General features: G+C 39.7%; 1 pseudogene; it reads right to left on the reverse strand.

Moving 5' to 3' along the window:
- Positions 1-20,548, reverse strand: part of LOC116661681 — a 53,121-nt pseudogene that overhangs the window by 20,613 nt on the left and 11,960 nt on the right.

A 20,548-nucleotide genomic window follows, 5' to 3' on the forward strand; every position in this document is an offset into this window, starting at 1 on the left:
TGAATATTTTTGACTCTTGATATGAACTCCCAGGCTGCTTTCTAAGAAGGCTGGAGGAGTACACCAGAAACTGACACAGCATTGTAAATCAACCATACTTTACAAATACTATCCAATAGCCTAGACATGGGATTGGTGACCACTGGGACTTCATCCTCATAAACAGAGCTGTGTCACTTGATGTGCACTGACTGAATTACCATTGGGGTCTGACATCTATTTTTTTCCTTTGTAAATGTGTGTTCATCTTCTCTGCCTTCTACACTTCTGAGATTTTTTGGTGTTATCTTTGATGTGATCTGAACTCTGTATGTATTAAAGGAAGTAGCCCCTTGTCAGATTTGTTAACAAATAACATCTTCTGGTATTTTGTTTATACTTTGGATGCTTCTGATGCATGGAAATCTTTATATATTTTCCTCTGAAACTTATTGCATATCTAGATGTTGTATATTCATCAATATTTATTTCTAGATTTTTTCTAATTGTGTTAATTTTTTTAATGTTTCTGGAACTTATCACAATATATGGTTCACTGTATGATTTCAATCTTTTCTTTTCCCCCCAAGTAGCTAACAAATATTCCATTTATTGAATAACCTTTATTTATCTCCCTGATTTGTAATGCCTTCCATCTTGTATATTAAATTATTATTGATATCAGAGCCCATATCTGGATTTCCTGTCCTATTCTCTAATCTGGCTATTCTTGAGCTAGTAAAACTCTCATTATCTTATTATTATATTACTAATATAATTTTATTCACAATAAATCCCAAATCAATTTTATAAGTTCTGATATTTTGGAGATATGGTCTTTTAATCTAGAATCATGTGTTTAAAGCTTCTTTTATGTCTTTCAGTATGTTTTAATTTTGTTTTTGATAGTTCCTACTATCCTTTTGTTAGGCTATTCTTAGATATTTTACCTTGGTTTTTACTCTTGGAAAATTTTAGAATTCTTAATGCCTCCATCTGGTCTCTTAATCAGACCCTGGAGAATCCTAAACCACTGATCTGATTTGAACAAATAAGGTGAAAGGAATTGGGGGAAGCACCGTGAGCAGAAGACACTGTGGAACCTCCAGAGTGGCTCCCTGCGTTGGCTCAGATGTTCTCTGGAAACAGTTTTCTCTAAGAGACTACATAGTTCCCAGCTTGATTTTCAGTTGTCTCAGCATTTCAAGTTAGATTTTAAAAAGTCTGTGGCAGGTTCTTGCCCAGAAAAAGAGCACTTGCATAAAGGGTTATATGTATACACTTTCCCCAGGTGGTAAATGGAACACGCTCTTCTTCATAATTAAGAAAAGAAAAAAACAAGTTTAGTCAGTCTAGGGATTACACCAATGAAATGATTTTTCTCCTAACTGGTCACTAAATCCTAAGCATAAGTAAAAATTAATAATAATTTTCAGACATAGCCTCCTTATTCGTAACTGCATGGGTTTCTTTCCTTTTTTTTTTTTTTCTGTTAACGATGTCAGACACACAACAAAATACGTACAGTGTTTATTTTAATACTATTTTTAGAAAATGCACATGTGAACAGTAAACTGTTTCCCTGCCATTGTCTGAGCTTAGGGGTCTGGGTACCTGACGAGGCCAAGGTTTAAAGTTCTATTCCTTAGCTTGCCTTTGATTTCAGAAGTGAGTGTAGTGACAGCTTAGAGTCCATGCAGGATAGAAACTTTCACAGGTGTCCGCAGCTAACTGGTCTCCACTGTGTGTTTCTTGGTTGAGTTTTATGTAATAAGTAGCTACAACTATGAACTTTTAGAATTTCCATTTTAGACTTTATATTTAGATTTTTTTTAGAGATGAAATCAGTAAGACTCAAGATTTACCTGGATTATAAAAGCAGATGTAATGTAGTAATAGCTGTCACTAAGTACATGGCCCTTCCTCTGTGCCAGGCAGTATCCCAAGTAGATTCTGTACATTAATTCGACCTGTCCTTACCACAGCCATGAGGAAGCAACTCTCTTATTATTTTATAGGAAACTATGGCACAGAGAAGTTAAGTTGTCCAAGATCACTCAGGAAGCAAGCTGCTGTGTTCAAATATGAATTTAGGCAACTTCATTCCCAAGGTCTCACTATCACAACGTTGGCCTCTCTAAACAATGGAGCATGCATTCGCAATTAAAGTAAAATACTTCAATTAAAAAACTAAAACAAAATTTAAACAATTTTTTAAATAAGGAAGAACAATAAAGAGATATGAGTCTTCATCATCAATTTTTCAACAAGCATGTTGCAATGGAAATTTAAACTTATTAGTTGGCAATTTTAAATTTAAAATTGGCAGTTTAAATGACCAAAATGACTTTTCTTCAGTATTTTTTGTATGCTGCCAATATGATACATTTATGTTTCTCAGGACTTAAAAACATTATGAACATCTAAATTTGTCTAAGTTTCAGCTTTCATCTCTGAATGTACAGTCTTTCACCAACATATGCTTTGACCCCCATCTTCATTTGTAAACAATGGGAACTATTCATAGTGGAGATTATTAGAAGCTTATTACGTTGTAAAAGACAAATGTCACCTTCTATTAGTAGATGAACCTCATTTTTTTCCATTTGTAAAAAGAGGGCGTTGACCTGCTCCCTCCAGACATTTTCAGTGCCAACATTCTGTAAATCTGTGATTCAATTTATAAAGTTTATAATTGGAGACATTTTCAGATGCTCCTGGTAAAAGCATTTTCTTTCCAAGAGTTATTCATGCTCACAAACTACTGTCCTGCTGCTGCTGACTGCGAGTACCATCAGCTCTAAATTATCTCAGCTGATGGAAAGAAGCAATAATACAGATGACTCAAAAAATCATCTTTTCATAGTTCTGGAATGTTTATACAAAGATACATAGTTTTATTTTTTTAAATTTTGCAGCAGGATTGGCAGCAATAAATTTACATTTCCAATTATATAAAATGCCTAGCTCAGTGCCCAAACATTGATGGCACCTCAGCAAAGGTTTCCCTGCTTCCTCTACCCTTTCTCTGACTTTAAGATGAGAGACACGTTGCTTTGTGCACATCCCAACTGGAAGGGAGAGCAGTGACCAGGACTTAGTTCAAGACAAAGGGACACCTACTCTATGATGAAAAGGAGGCTGCAATATTGAAGGCACATGTGAAAAAATGGGAATCAACTATAAAAACCTATGTGTCTTTCCTTGTACATCTATGTAATAATGGCTAATATTTTTTCCATTTTTTTATTGGTCTTATGAAAGGACATAAATCAATGCCTCTTTTCTTACACATTTATACCAGTCTTTTTTTTCCTTTTTTTCCATTTTTACTGTTATTATGAAGGAAGGACCACAGTTCTCTTCTGTATCCACCATTCCGGGCAGTGCTCCTTCACCTTGGCTGCACATTAGAATAACCAGAGGAGCTTTAAAAACTTCCCTATGCCAGAATGCACCCCAGGCCACTAAGTACCATCAGAGTTTGCAGTGATGGAATCCAGGCACCAACATTTTTTAAGGTCCCCTGGTGATTCCAACATGCAGCCAAGGCTGACAAGCCCAGAAGTAAACAGACGAAAGCGCATCTAAACAGCACTCGCTTTTCCTGGGTAATCTCATCTGTCTCCACGTGGGGACGCCGCGCCTCCTATTCTGGCCGGACTTGTTCTTCCCGCTCAACCGTGTCCCAATTGTACTCAAGTTCTGCCTGGCGCCGCTTCCAGATCTCCAGAAGTAAGGTGACCAACAGAGAGAGAGAACAGCAGAATGTGGATCTTCAGTGATGACTGATGCTTCAGAAATCTGTACTTAATATTTATTACCCTTAACACTTTGGTTAATGGTTAATAAAATCACATTTTATTTATAGGCGATACTAAAGAGAAACATGAGTTAATGCCTTTTTTTAAGAAAAAAAGAAAATGTAGATAATTTATTGAACTTGTGAAAACAGACTATCTAGCTCTCTAGCTCAGGGGAAAGGGAGTAACGTGATGGTCAGAGGCAGGTGACTGTGTCTGATGCTAAAGTACCTGCTACCAGCACATTATGCCCACTAAAAACACAAATATCGGGGGGAAGGGTGGGTATAGCTCAGTGGTAGAGCACGTGCTTAGCATGTACAAGGTCCTGGGTTCAAGCCCCAGTACCTCCATTAAAAAGAAAGTTAAAAAAAGCACAAGTAACTGTCATAATTTAAAAGCAGTGCACGGTCCACCCTCCAAGTCTTCTCCTCACATCCCTCTGTCTCTTCTGTCCGAAGGACCTGAGGGTGGGGGAAGGGGATGAGAATGCTTTAGTAGCCCCTGCATTTCTATTTTCCACCACCCCAGTCACACAAAATTAAAATAATATTCTTAAATATGGAAAACTGCCATTTTCCTCAATCTTCGGTAAAGTAATTTTTAGAAATCGTCATTCTGTTTTAAGACTCGTAACTTCAAATAGTAGACAAAAAAACATGAAATGTTAATTGAAAATGTGGCTTTCAGGGTAAATCCCCTAAGCCCTTCTTCCAACCAGACTGTTACCCCTAGGCCCCAACTCTAGAGAAATTCCAGAATAACCACTGTTCCCTCCACCATTATACCTGAGTCTCTACCATGCTCTGAGAATAAAGAGAAAAAAGACACAGTCCCTGCTTCCGGGAGCTCCTAGGTGCACAGGAGTCATCGTGAAATGATGGCTGAGGAGGCGTGTTAAGAGGGCTTGGATAACAGTCAGCAGAGGGTGCTCGGGGCAGAGAGCCAGAACTGTAGCCAAGGCTCTCCCAGAGGAGGGAACCACTGTGGTGAGTTCTGAGATGCCCTAGAAGGTGATCAGGTGAAGGTATAATGTTAAGGCCATTTCTCCCTGGGGAGCTGCACATGCAAAGGAGGGAGGCCAAAGAGAGCCAGGTCCCTTCCAGGAACTGCAAATAGTCTAGAAGTGAGCACAGGGTGTGGGAGGCAGGTGAGGCAACCAGGTGGAGAGATCACAGGTGCACATCACACAGGACTCTGTGTGCCTCCAAGGTAGAGGAGACATGCAAAGTGATCTAGAAAGAGACAAGATGGAGGCAGGGAGACCTATTGGCAGGTTCATGTGAAGGCCTGCTGAGGCCCCGCCAGGAGGAGAGAGAAGAAAACATTTCCACAGGTGGACAGATTGGCCACAGGTGTGATGGAAGGGCAGGAAGAGGTCAAAGATGCCAGCCAGATTTCTGGCTTTGGCAGTGTCCTAAATTATAGTGCCATTCCCTGAAATAAGAAGGGCAGGAAGAGGGGCAAGTCATGAGAGGAGACAACTGATTCAGTTCTGGCTGGGTGCCTGTGGGCTCCAGGAGAGATGTCCAGTAGGCAAATAAAAGTCCAGAAATCGGGAGAAAGTTCTAGGCTGAGCCAAGTAGTTTTCCTGTTTCAAGAGGCTAATGGGTGTGAGTGGACAAGCTCACGAGAAGAGGTGTAGAGGGGTAGCTCTCACCGTCCTGCACATGGGAAGCATCTGGGAGCCTTTAAAATATAGTGCACCCCAGCCTGGAGTGGGGACTTTGTACTGTTTATTGTTTTTTAAATACTTCTTTCCTTTTTTGGGGGGTAGTTAGCTTTATTTATTTTAATGGAGGTACTGGGAATTGAACCCAGGACCTCTTGCATGCTAAGCACGTGCTCTACCACTGAGCCGTACCCTCCCCACTTTTTTTGTTTTTAGACATTAGCTCTACTGAGCAGTCAGGGTTGAGAATCAACCTGTAGAGAGCAGAGAGCCTTGGGGTAGAAATCAAGGAGAAGCTGCCCAGAGCCCTGCAGACCCCACCAGGGGCAGCCGGAGACGCAGGGAGCCTCAGACAGGCTGTGAGAACGTGAACTCAACACTCCCCAATGACAAACATGTTTTAAGCACCCACTTCCCAGCAGTGTTTGTTCTGACTTTGCTAGTTTTCCAGTAATACTGAGTGAGAATGGAAATAATATGGACACAGAGATCAAATTCAAATGCTGGTTCTGACCATTCCTAGCTGCATGATTACTGATTAAAAGGTTACCCGTCTGCCAAGTGTAAACTGGGGGACCTAGAACCGTGCTCGTGGGCTGCTGTGAGCGTAATGAAATGACATCTATAAAGGCCCTCCTGACTCTCAGAGGTAATTGCTACTATTGTCCCCATTTGGGACACCAAGAAACAGAGGCACAGAAAGCTTCAAACATTTGCCCAAGATGAGGGTTGGGGTCAGGAATCAAGCCAATGACTTCTTGGATCCAGAGCCCAGGATCTTCTTACGAAGCAACACGGCACTGCCCAGGCTCCCTGCTCCAAAACCCGCCTCCCTTTGGCTCGGTTCCATGGCGCCTGCTCTGCACAGATGTCATCACTGCCTGCCTGCCCGCCCGGTGTCTGACCCCGGCACTCCTCCCTCCGTCCCACACACCGCTTCCTTGGGCACACCAACCCTCACGAGGCCATTGCTGTGGCTACTCGGATGTTTACACGGAAACGCAGGTGGCAGCCCAGCTTTTTGCTATAGATGCTGCTGTCAGTGGAGGCAAAGAGCTCACAGTTGGTGGCGGAGGCCACTTCTGGTCTCCTCCTTGGCTGGAGAGCTGGATGGAATCCTGTTTCCCTCTGCAACTTAGACATCCAGCATGAGAGATATGTAAGGCCATCTGGCCTCTCAACATAGAAATGATGCCCCCGCAGTTGTACTTATCATTGTAATCTCCTGGCTCCACCAGGGAGCAGAGGCCATGGCCTGTTGTCCACCAAGTTTTGTTTCCTTGCACGACAGCTACAATGGGGTGAGTTAACACTGGACCAGAAAATCTACAAAGCCCTTGAGTACTACTTCCTGACACTTGCAGGTCACCCAAATACCCCAGATCCTCCAAGTAAACAACTAGTAAGAGGAACTGAGCTGGCTTGTCTGTCAGACCCCTGATGGCAGGACTGATTTTGCCTCTCCTGCTCTCAGGATGATCCATTCTCCTTCTGTGTGCCTTCCCCGAGTGAAAGATACTGTTCTTTTTTAATGGGCTTGGGAGTATTTGTGCCTCTCTGACCAGAACCTTCAAAAGAAGAGCTCTTGGTGAGAATGGAAGCATGGCACCCATGTCTCATGAGGTCAGCTACCCAACAGCCTCATCTAGCCAAGACGTGGCCAACACCAGGGGTTCATGCTGTTGAGTGTTGAGTCTGGAGAGCAATGCCTCCACCACTGAGAAGCTTCCCCGCCACTTGTGCCCTTGTCCCCATCCAGGGGGAGGTGACGCATCCATGGGATGAAAGCCTTGAGGGCACTAGGTGACTGTGGACCAAGCTGTGACTGGCCGGTCCTGCCCCCCATGTGACCCATGTTAGCCTCACAGTGCAGAAAGTCCCCAAAGAGACCCCTGCTTGAGTGAATGGGTCACCAATAAGCCAACTGTCCTCGGGCCGCCTAAGAAGCAACACTGTATACACAGTGAGCCACCCACTCACTGAAGTCCCCAAGGTTCACAGCTCCCTAATGGGATACCAGGTAACCCCAGCAAACAGAAGACCCTTACTTTATAATTGACTTGAGAATTCTACTGCCAACTCTGCCTTCCAACTTCCACTTATGAAGTACTTTCCACTCTGTCCCCTGCTCTGCAATTGTGCAATCAATCCAGAGCTCCTTCATGAGACAGGAGGGAAGGGGGCCGGGCACAGCCATTAAAGAATGGCACAGCCATTAGCACCAAGACGGTGGAAAAGTCAACTCCCAGTAGAGTTTGATCTTCAATACACACTCACCGAAATACAGCAGGATGCTAGATGGCACTCCCACAGGTGCCAGGACAGGTTCAAGGCTGACCATAAAAGGTCAAAGGGTGAGTTCTGGCCCAATTTCTGGGAATCCCAACACCTTCCCCAAAGCGGTTGGAATATTCCTCCCACTTATTAGCATATGAAGATACTGAGTGCATAAAAACTAACAACCCCACACCTCGTGGCTGCTCTCTCTGCTGAGGGAGACAGCCCACACTCTGTCTGTGGAGTGTGTATCTACTTTTACTTTAAACTGGAGCACCCAACCCCCACGCCTCATGGCCTTTCTCTTGCCTTCTGAAACAGCCCACTCTGTCTATGGAGTATATATCTCTCTGAATAAATCTAAATTTACTGAACTGTGGCTCTCTCTTCAATTTTTTCCTGTGGAAACCAAGGGCCCACACTTGGCGAGGTGCATCCCAAGGACCCAAATAAGACCTGGGATACGGCCATCCCCTCCCCCACATTTTCCTGTATCATACATTCCTTCCCAAAGGATCTCACCTTGTGCACTCCAAAATAGACAGCACTCATGTGTCCTGACCTGGATCTGCTTCTGCGTGTATCATTTCTCACGTCCACTAGAACGTCACCTTCATGAGGACAGGGATTTGGTTCTGTTCACAACGGAAGCACCAGCACATCACAGGGGCTGGAGAAGTATTAGCTGAATGAATGAGCTGTGGGAAGTCCTGGGAATTCCACCTGCAACTCCTAGCCACTTGGGTCCCAGCTGACTCCAGGTGCTCCCTGCTACTCATGGCTGACCTCTTGCCACCACTCTCTGCTCTGCCTTCACCTGAGCCGGGATGAGCTGAGATGGGCACACACCCCGGAGAGCATGGCGGCTGGTTCATGAGGTTGCAACACACTCGCCCTCTGACTGCCAGGGGTTACTTACGATGGACAAACTGAAGGCAGCCCCATGTGCACCGCCCTGCCCCACAACTCACTTGAAGCACCAGGACTGCACACAGGGGAAACGCTGGCCCTTTCCAACCTAAGGAGAGGGACTATGGGTGAGAAGAGGGTCTCTGTCAACTAACAGTCTCTTTACAAGCCCAGTCTTAGAAAATCTCTTTAAAGACACTTTTGGTATCTTCCTTGTGTTTCTGTAATCCCTCTAGATTTTGTCATTTTCATCTACGCATCAGAAATACAGATGGTCTTGAAATCTCTATTGATTTTCAATGAAGAAAATCCTCAATTTCCTTCTCTGCTAAGAAAATTACTGCACTTTATATTAAAAAAAAGCAGCTTCCTTTCATGAGTTTCTCTCTTCAAACACCTAATTTCACAAGAATCAGTGAAGCAGGGCAGGAAAATCATGCTGTGCTTTATCACCTACAGGTGGGCAGGGATGAAATGAATGAGGACTGATCTCATGAGACGGGAAGGCTGGGGCTGTCTTATTCCTGCTACAGATGGAAGGGTCCATATCTGTGAGGGTGAGGAAGGACCAAGGATGAGAAACCAACATTTTCTAACCCATTTCTCTTTTTCAGAGTCCCAGACAAAACAGTGTCATTGTATCAACAAAAACAAGAACATCTGCACCCTTCTAAAAGCACGCTACAACTTTACTACTACACACGGCACTCTGTCACTGACCTAAAGGCTGATGACAGCCCAGAAATTTGCAGGGATCTTATTCTGTGCTCATCCCTTTTTGTCTTTGGAACCTCAGGAAATTTGTCTCCTCTCCATGAGTGTCATTTTCCTCATCCTTCAAATGGGAGTGTAACAGTCATTCATTTGCTCAGTGTCTATTTGACAACAGGAGACGGCTTATGAAAACAACAACAAAAAAAAGCAAAATAGCAATTCTGATCTGTGGTGTCTTCCTCCTCCTCCCTGAACATGAACTTACAGGGTAAAATGGCATCTTTCACTAATTCCCGAACTTAAGGAGCAGTTCTGATAAGGAAGTCACAGGACTGCCGTGTAACCGAGAAATGACCTGGTGAAAAAGAATGAATTAGCCAGCAAATCCTCGAAACCCATAAGGGTGCAAACCCTGGGAGCTACAGGCATGGGTGGGAGTTCCTTAGTTCCCCATTTCACAAAGCCGAGAACGTTGCAGGGTCCATGAAAGACACAGATAGCCCAGTACAACCACACCATGTTTTGGAGTACACCGGGGCCACGTCGCTGCTGACCTGCACTGCTGTGTGTCCCAGAGCAAGAGCCCTGGGCGGGGTGACTGTGTTTGAGGCTGGAAAAGAACTTCCTGTTCTGTCTCTTTTGCTTTCTCTCTTCCTGCAATAAAACAACTGGTAGGACTCTGGTGGGGAGCACTGCACCCACTTTCTCTGGCAAACCACACACCAGGCAGCTCTAGCTGATCTGAGAGAGGACTCTTCAATGAACATATATACACCAAAGTCAGGCAGAAGGCTGCCTGTGACCTTGGGAATCCAAACCAGCTTGTCCTGTTAATCAGGATATTAGACATCTAAAGAAAGTGTGCACCAGATGAAGACGATGCCTTAGACAGCATTGGTGGTTATGTCCAGCAGTGTCTAAGGACAAGTCATGCTCTGGTAGATGGGAGCATTTTGGTTGCTTTCAGAGTTTGCTACTGAAGGGCTGGGACATTTCATTGGGCCTTGAAACTCCAGACCTCTTTACTCACAAATGCAGACAAGTTAGGTGAGCCAGCTCAGCCTTTATTCCAACTTCCTAACCAAAAGGCTATGAGGTTGAAAATATATTTCTCAGACTCTTCTGCAGCAAGGGTTCCAGATGTGGCTTTAAAAATGCCCATCAGAGATTGAGATTTGCAAATATTATCTACTATATATAAAAATAGCTAAAAAAACTAAATTTCTTCTGTATAGCACAGGGAACTATATTTAATATCTTGTAATAACCTTTAATGAAAAAGAATATGAAAAGGAATTCATACATATATACGTGTATATGAATGACTGGAACATTGTGCTGTACATCAGAAATTGACACATTGTAACTGACTATACTTCAATTAAAATATATATATACATATAAATATATATATATATATAATGCCCATCAGCAGCATCTGAGTGTCACTGAAAGCAGAAACCCAGATGAATGGAGGTAGAGGTGGTGGAGGAGCTACTTTATTTTGCTGGGGTGGATGCAGCTGGCATGGCAGAGATCTAGAAGGAATGGTCACAACAGCCACTCACTGATCTGCAATTGAGTTAGGGTAACAACTTCCTGAAATCCTCCCCACCCCTCCTGATGAACCAGGTGTCTGGCATTTCTCTGGTAATCACTAGGCGCAGCCTGGAACTCAAAGGTAAAAATTAAAAACTGCAGTCAGGCTGCGAAGAGACTGGCAGGATGCAGTTGGACAAAAGTAGATCAGAAACAACAAGGAATGGGGAGGGGATAGAACGTGTGCTGAGGACCGTGACTTCAGTGGTGGATTGACTGTGTTGAGGACTCTGAGTCAGTATGAGTAGATGGATTGGTGTGGACTAAAATGGTGGCCATTGTTCAGATAAGTGTGTGATTTGGACTATATTTATTAGAGGAGGGTTTTTTTTTCCACTTCAACATTGATCATTTCTAGGGAGCAGAAAAATACTCTGCCACAAAACATCTAAGTGCAAAAGAGATGCTACGGGATGATGGTGGTATGAAAAATTTCAGTTCTGCAGTTCGAAGCTTTCCTTAATGAGGTTCACAGGAGTAGGTACTTAAAATAAAATAAGATACTTAAAATAAAGACATCATCATATGTACATATCCTTAAAGCTACACATATGGAGCTATAAGTGGGCCTGAAATGTGTTCTGCATTCTAAAATCGGATGAAATAAAATCAGTAGATCAATATGCCTGTCGGCTCTATAAACATGATGTAGCTAATGATCACAGAAAGCAAGATCAGCTAGGAAATATGAGATTTGTCTTTTCCAGTGTCAAATTTAATATTTTTGCTTTACTTAAAAAGCATTTTTTTAATTAGGGCTGTCAGCATCCATTGGTATACGGGGTTCAGTAGATGTGTTCAGATGTTCTAGACAGTGAATCAGAGCAAAGACTGAGGTTTAGACAGTAGTTAAATGTCTCATCTGTGTGAACAGCATCCACATACTGCTATACTGAAAATCCTTAAAAGTGGGAACTTCATTAAAGCAACGAAAAGAGAGGGAAAAAAATAGCCACAGACTAGTGGAAGTTTTGTAACATGTAAAAATGACAAAGGGCTATTCCTGAGCATATTTTTAAAAACCCCTACACTTTAATAAGAAAAACAACAAACTGACAACAGGTTGCACACTGCTCCCTTTAGGAGAAGCCATGCAGATGGACTCTTATCTGAATGGGGCTGGAGCTGTAGAATTAGTTAGTCTTGCAAGTAACTCAGTTAAAAACAAATGCAAATGGGATACACTTCTAGAATATCTGAGTAAATATCTTGGAAAACTTACTCCTCTATGAAACAATGACAATGGCAAAATTTGTCAAAATTAACCTCTGCAGAACTCTGGAAATTAAACAAAGGCTTCCAGCAATCCGGGGAGTGTTTATTTGAGAAAAAACAAAACAGCAAAATCTCCATAAAGATAGTGAGTCTTGTGGCATTGTAACTTGATGTACCCCCATCCCCGTATCCTCACCTAAATGGTGGCCTTTAAAAGCAACAGTCTCACAATCAAGGTAGGAGCAGAAGTGATTTGAAGTTACCTAAAAAATCCGTCCCCAGAGAGCTGTCAGTACTTGACCTATCTCAAACCCATGCTGTGCAAACAGCCTGTCCCCAGAGTGTTTGTGGAAGACAATCAGCAGTGAGTATTTAACATTACAACTGCCTGAGGCAGTGGTACCAGTAGAGGCTAACTACATGCTGACTAGGAAACTTCGAAGGCAAAATTGAGTAATGAGACGTTCTGGGGGTGGAGGTAGGGTTAAAAAGCTCCAAAAACTTCCGTGAACTGTAGAAGGCCGTACACATATGTGGCACATGGCAAGGAAAAATCTGAGAAAATCTTAAGCCTTCAACTCTGGCTGAACTTGAGGTTCTGCCTAAGCAAGAACTAAAGGCTACGGAAGAGCTGCAGACTGCCTGCCGGTGCTGAGGGCCTCCCTCAGCACGCAGACACACAGCCACCTGGCAACAGCTCAAACTGATTGGCTCCAGGCATTGAAAGAAATCACTGTCCATTTATTACAGTGATGACAACTAGGCTTTCTGCACACACACTGATCTCATGGCCATGCATGATAAAGAATACAGACTTTAAAGAATTTGTTCAGGAAAGTAACTAAATAAATAGCTGCAGCAGCAATGACAATGGAAGCAACGATAAGCCCTGGAGAAGAGGAAACTCTGGCTTTCAGATGAGCCACATTGTAATATTTTAAATGTCCAGTTTTCAACAGAAAATTAGAAGATGTACAAAGAAACAGAAAAGTTTGGCCATAACACAGGGGGAAAATGTAGTCAATAGAAACTCCCTGTGGAAACCCAGACACTGGACTTACTAGACAAAGACATAAATAAGCAATTACACATATGTTCAAAGAGCTAACAGAAACCATGCCTAAAGAATTAAATTATGTGAACATCTCATTGTACAGAGAATATCAATAGATAAAATTTATATTAAAAACCAACTAGAAATTCTAGTGATACAAATATAATGACTAAAATGGAAACTTTCAATAAGAGGTTTCTCTGTAGATATGAACTTTTTGAAGAAAAAGTCAGTTAACTTAAAACTACTGAGATTATCCAGTCTGTGGAACAGAAAGAAAAAGGAATGAAAAAATAATGAACACTGTGTCAGAGATAGGTGGGACACCATCAACAATACCTATACACACATATTGGGAGCGCCAGAAGGAAGGAGAGAAAAAAAAGGGGTAGAAAAAATATATAAAGAAATAATGGCTGAAAACTTCCCAAATTTGATGAAAACATTAATTTGTACATCCCAGCAGCTCAACAAACTCCATATGGTATAAACAGTAGAGACATCTAAAATCTGCACATCAGACTCAGTGTGTCAAAAGACAAGAACAAAGAATCTTGACAGCAGAAAGAGAAAAGTGGCTCAACATATACAAAGGCTCCTCAGTAAGACAGTTGATTTCTCATCAAAAACCATGGAGGCCAGAAGCAGTGGGATGGTATCGTCAAAGTGATAAAAGGAAAAGACTGTCACCAAGTATTTTATAGCCAGCAAAATGATTCTTCAAAAAAGTTAAAGGAGAAATTAAGACACTCCTACAAAAACAAAATCTGAAAGAATCCATTGCTAGCAGGCCTGTTCTACAAGAAATATTAAGGATAGTCCAGCAGCTGTAAATGAAAGGACACTCACCTGAAAAATAAAGAGTACTAGTAGAGGTAACTACATGAGTAAAAAAATAAAACAGTATAAATAGAGTATTACATGTAAGTGTTTTCTTCTAATTGATGTAAAAGACAACTGCATAAAACAATACATATGAAACTGTGTAGATGCACTTATAAATGCATAAAGGTGTAATTTGTATGACAGTGACAGCATGAGGAGGGGGAGGGAAAAGACTGATACCAAAGCAAATTTTTTGTGTACTATTGAAATTAAGTTGGCATTCATGTGAACTAGATTGCTTTAAAACAAGATGTTAATTATAATCTCCAGGGCAATGGAGGAGAAGGAGGAGGAGGAAGAGGAGGAGGAGGAGGAGAAGAAAAAGATAAAATAAACAACAAATTAAAATGGCACACTTGAAAATGCCTACTTTGTACAAAAAAGTGTAGTAATAGAGGAATGGGAAAAGTAAAAGACATATAGAAAGCAGATAGCAGATGTAACTTCAACCTGATAAGAAATTACATTAATGTAAATGAATTAAACATTCTAATCAAAATACTAAAGGTAGAAATAAATGGAATAGAGAATAGATGAACAACAGAATAATCAACAAAAAGAAAAGTTGGTTCTTTGAAAAGATCAACAAAATTGAGAAATTTTTACCTAGTACTGAAGAAAAAAGAGAGAAGATTCAAATTACTAAAATGAGAAATGAAAGGAAGGATGTCACTACTGCCCTTACAAAAATAACAAGGAATATAAGGGAATACCATGAATAATTATATAGCCAATAAATGAGATAATCTAGATGAAATGGATAAATTCCTAGAAGGACATAAATGACTGAAGCTAACTCAAGGAGAAATAGAAAACTCAAATAAACCTACAATAAGTAGTGTCTGAAATTGTAATCCAAAACATTCCCACAAGGAAATGCTAGGCCCGTATGGCTTTGCTGGTGAATTCCATCAACTACTTAAAGAAAAAACAAAAACAAAAACAAACAAAAAAAAATGCTTCACAAATTCGTCTGAAAATAAAGAGGTGGGCACACTTCCCAATTCATTCAATGAGACTAGTATCACACTGATACCAAAACCAGACAAAGGCATCACAAGAAAACTAAAGACTATCTCTTATGAATATAAATGCAAAAATCCTCAACAGAATACAAGCAAATCCAATCCAGTAACATATAAAATAGACCACAATTAAGTGGGATGTATCCAGGTATGCAAAGGCAGTTCAACATACAAAAGTCAATTCATGTAATGTGCCATATTAATAGAATAATGGATAAAAACTAGGAATAGAAGAGAACTTCCTCAACTTGACAGACAACATCTATGAAAATCCTGCAGCAAAGATCATACATAATGGTGAAAGACTGAATTAATTCCTCCCAAAATCAACATTGTACTACAGGTTCTAGTCAAAGCAACCAGACAAAGAAAATAAAGCCTCTAGTTTAGAAAGAAAGAAATAAAACTATTTCGATTCCAGATGACATGATATTATATATTGAAATCACAAGGAATCCACAAAGAAAAAAAAGAGAGAGAAAAGAAAAAAAAACCTATTAGAATTAATAACCCAGTCTGACCAAAATTGTAAGACATAAATCAGTATATAAAAAAGTAATTATATTTCTATACAACAGCAGTGAATAATCTAAAAATAAAAAGAAGGAAACATTTTCATTAGCAATAGCATCAAAAAGAATAAAATACTTAGGAATATTAAGAAAAATATGTGGAATACTGAGAAAAATGTCTGAAACTTGTATATTGAAAACTAAAATACTACTGATAGAAGTTAAAAATGACCTAAAATAAATGGAAAGCTCCTCTGTGTTCATGGATCAGAAGCCTTATTATTGTTAGGATGGCAATTGTCCTCAAAATGACCTATAGATTCAATGCAACTCTGGCTTTTTGGCAGAAATGAACAAGCTGATACTAAAACTAATATGGAAATGCAAGATACCCAGAATAGTCAAAACAATCTTGAAAAAGAACAAAGTTTTGAAGTTTCCAAATTCAAAACTCACTAACAAAAGTGTAATTCATACAGTGTGGTACTTGCATAAAGGACAGACAAATAGATTGAGAGAAAAGAACTGAGAGTCCATAAACAAACTCTTACATGTAGCCAGTTAATTTTTGACAAAGGTGCCATGACAATCCAATGGGGAAAAAATAATCTTTACAAAAATGATGCTGGGACACCTGAACATACACCTGGAAAGAAAGAAAACTGAACTTTTATCTTAACACCATTTATGAAATTTAACTCAAGACAAATCACAGACATGAAACTATAAACCTTTTAGAAAATGAACAATGAGAAAATCTTCAGGACTTTGGATTACAAATACTTCTAAGATATGACACTAAAAGCACAAACAACAAAAGAAAAAATCAAGTAAACTGGACTTCAGTAAAATTAAAAACTTCTGTGCTTCAAAGGACTTCATCAAGAAAGTAAGAAGACAATCCACAGAATGGGTGAAAATATTTCCAATATTTTCCCTGATAAGGGACTTTTATCCAGAATAGACAAAGAGGACTTAAAACGTGACAATACAAAGACAAATACAATTAAAATGGGCAAAGAATTTGAATAGATGTTTCTCCAAAGAAGACATACGAATGGGAAATAAGCACATAAAAAGATGTTCAACATCAGTAGGCATTAGGGAAACAGAGATCAAAAGCACAATGACATGCCACTTCATACCAACTAGGATGACAAATATATATGATATATGATATATAAATATGTATCTATAAACCCGGTAATAAAGTGTTGATGAGGATGTGGAGAAACTGGACTCCTCATACATTACTACTGGAAATATAAAATGGTGCAGTCACTTTAAAAGCTACTTTAGCAATTCCTGAAAATGTTAAAAGTAGAATACATCCCAGCAATTCCATTTTTGATATATCCTCAAGAGAACTGAAAATATGTGTTCACACAAAAACTTGTCCATGAGCATTTACAGCAGAATTATTCATCATCAACTGATGGATGGATAAGCAATGTGGTGTACTTATAACAATGGCATATTATTTGAACACAAAAAGGAATTTGGGTACCGAAATATGCTACACCATGGATGAGCCTTGACAATGTCACACTAAATGAAAGACGACAATCAAAAAAGGCAGAATACTGTATGGTTCTACTTATATGAAATGCCCAGAACAGGCAAATCCGTAGAGGCAGAAAGTAGAGTGGTGGCTGCTGGGGGCTAAGGGAAAGGAAGGTTAGGGAGTGACTTACTAAAGGGTACTGTTTCCTTTTGGGAGTGATGGCTACACAACCCTGAAATGTTCTTAAAACCCTAATGCACACTTTCAAAGGCTGCATTTTATGGTACGTGAATTATATCTCCATAAAGCTGTTATTCTTGAAGTTGAGCCCACCTATGGAGCAACTGGCACAGCACTGACTGCGGCATCCTGGAGTGGGAGTGACCCACCAGGCCACCGTGAAGGAGAGCAGCACCTGACCCAGTGTTGGAGGGGCATGATCTTCTTGCCGACGGACACTGTGAGCAGCACAGACGAGGGGGCCAACAGAGCAAGCTGAGTTCGTGAAACAGGGTGAAGACACAAAGACCTCTCAATAAAACCATTAAGAGTGCACAGTCTCTAGGAGAACATATCTTTGTTTTTTAAATCTTGTTATGTCTGTTTTGTTTTCTATTACCTTTTTAATCTTTACTTTTTAAACAGTTCTATATGTTTACAGTTCTCATTTCATTTTTAATTCTCTTGGTTTTGATCTGTTATTGATTATTCACAGGTTTCAAATATTGTGTTTTGATTTTTTTCTTCTTTTTATTAAGGTTTTTAAAAGACACCTCAACTCGATTCCTAATCTGCTTCAACTTGCTCTTCTATTATTGATTATACACTTTTTTCAAACTTTCTTTTCCTCCATTCTTTTAAAATTCTCTCTCTCTCTCGTTTTTAAGTTTTATTCCCACAAAGACTTTAGATAGATAAATAAACTCCTTTAAGGACCACAATAGATAACTGATACTCCTTAAGCCACAGTGCCAGAGAGATATGAGCATTATGAAGAAGCAGAGGCAGTACTCCCAATTAAAAGAGCAAGAGAAATCCCCTGAAAGAACGATCAATGAAATAGACATTGATGGCCTACTAGATCAATATTTCAAAAAAGAAGTGATCAAATTACTGAAGGAACTAAAAGAGATAGTGTTTAGAGACATAAAATATGTCAAAAACAAAATAGAAGCTATAAAGAAGAGCCAAGTAGAATTGGTAAATTCATTGGCTGAAATGAGATCTGACCTAAAGGCTGTACAAAGCAGGCTAGATAATGCAGAGGAATGAATAAGTGACCTAGAATACAGGACAACAGAAAGCACCCAATCAGAACAGCTGAGAGAAAAACAAATAAAAAACAATGAAAACAATATAAGGAACCTATGGGATAATATAATGCATGCCAATCTATGTATAATAGGGGTTCCAGAAGGGGAAGAAAGAACAAAGGGGATGGAAAAGGTATTTAAAGAAATCATGACTGAAAACTTCCCAAACCTAAAGGAGGAATCAGACACCCAAGTACAGGAGGCTCAGAGGTTCCCAAACCGGAAGAGCCCAAAGAGACCCACACCAAGACATAGCATAATCAAGATGGCCAGACTGAAGGATAAAGAAATGATCCTAAAGGCAGCAAGATAAAAACAAAGAGTGAGTTACAAGAGAAGGCTCTCAGCTGATTTCTCTACAGAAACACTACAGGCCAGAAGGGAGTGGCAAGATATATTCAAAGTCCTGAATGAAAAAGAAGATGCAGCCTAGGTTACTTTCTCCAGCAAAGCTATCCTTTAGAATAGGTAAGATAAAGAATTTCACAGAGAAGCAAAAACTAAAAGACTTTAGCAACACTAAACCCATGCTAAACGAAATATTGAAAGGTCTATTCTAAATAGAAAAGATGCACGATGCTACAGAAATGAGAACTCATAAGTGGAAAGGTGATAACTACCACGAATTACAAATAGAATAAACATGAAATTGTAAAAGAAGACATATAAATCATTGAGTGGGAGAGGGAAGCAAGAAAATATAGAGTATTATTTTCTTTCTTCTTCTTTTTTTAAATGTTTTGTTCTCGGTAGGATGGGTTTGAGATTACATTACTATCTGTTTAGTACACACAGTTACAGTAATTGGTTAACAGACTTACAAAAAAGTGTAACCACAAGTCAAAAACTTACAAGTGAGTCACAAAAACTAAATACAATCCAAGATAATACAAAGGAAAATTACCATACCACAAAAGGAAGAAGAAAGGAACAAAGAAGAAATACCAAATCAACTGCAAAAATAGTTCAAAATAGCAATAAACACTCATCTATCATTAATTACTGTAAATGTTAATGGACTAAATGCTCCAGTCAAAAGACAGAGTGGCAGACTGGATAATAAAGCAAGAACCTTCAATACACTGCATACAAGAGACACACTTTAGGGAGAAGGACACATATAGATTGAGAGTGAATGGACGGAAAAGGAAACTCCATGCAAATGGAAATTCCAAAAAAGCAGGTGTAGCAGTACTGATTTCAGACAAAATAGACTTTAAAACGAGGGCCATGAAGAAAGATAAATAAAGACATTTTATAATGATTAAAGGAGCAATACAAGATGAGGACTATTACAATCATTAATATATATGCATCCAACATGAGCACCTAAGTACATAAAACAACTATTAACAGAGAAAAAGGGGGAAATTGATGGGAATACAATCATTGTCAGAAATATTCACACCACATTAACATCACTAGACAGACCTTCCAGACAGAAAATAAATAAGGCAACAGAGAAATTAAATGATACAATAGAAAAATTAGATTTAGTGGAGATTTTCAGAGCATTACAACCACCCAAAATAGGGTATACATTCTTTTCAATTGCACGTGGAACATTTTCTAGGATTGATCATGTACTTGGTCACAAAAGAAGCCCCAACAATTTTAAGAAGATAGAAATTATCTCAAGCATCTTTACTGACCACAATGTCATTGAAACTAGAAATCAACTTCAGAGAAACAAAGGAGAAAAAAAGGAAAGCATAGAGATTAAACTATATGCTATTAAAAAAACAATGGGTCAATGATGAAATCAAAGTTGAAATTAAGGAATACCTTGAGACAAATGAAAATGAAAACATAACCACACAAAACTTATGGGACACAGCAAAAGCAGTGCTAAGAGGAAAGTTTAGGGTGATACAGGCCTTCCTCAAAAAAGAAGAACAATATCAAATAAACAATCTAACCCACCAGTTAAAAGAACTAGAAACAGAAGAGCAAAAACACCCAAAAGTCAGCAAAAGGAAGAAAATAATAAAGATCAGGGAGGAAATAAATAAAATAAAGATTAAAAAGAAATAGAGAAAATAATCAATCACACCAAAAGCAATTTTTTTGAAAGAGTAAATAAAATC

This window comes from Camelus ferus, chromosome 36 (genome assembly GCF_009834535.1).
Source record: "Camelus ferus isolate YT-003-E chromosome 36, BCGSAC_Cfer_1.0, whole genome shotgun sequence".
Classification (NCBI taxonomy): domain Eukaryota; kingdom Metazoa; phylum Chordata; class Mammalia; order Artiodactyla; family Camelidae; genus Camelus; species Camelus ferus.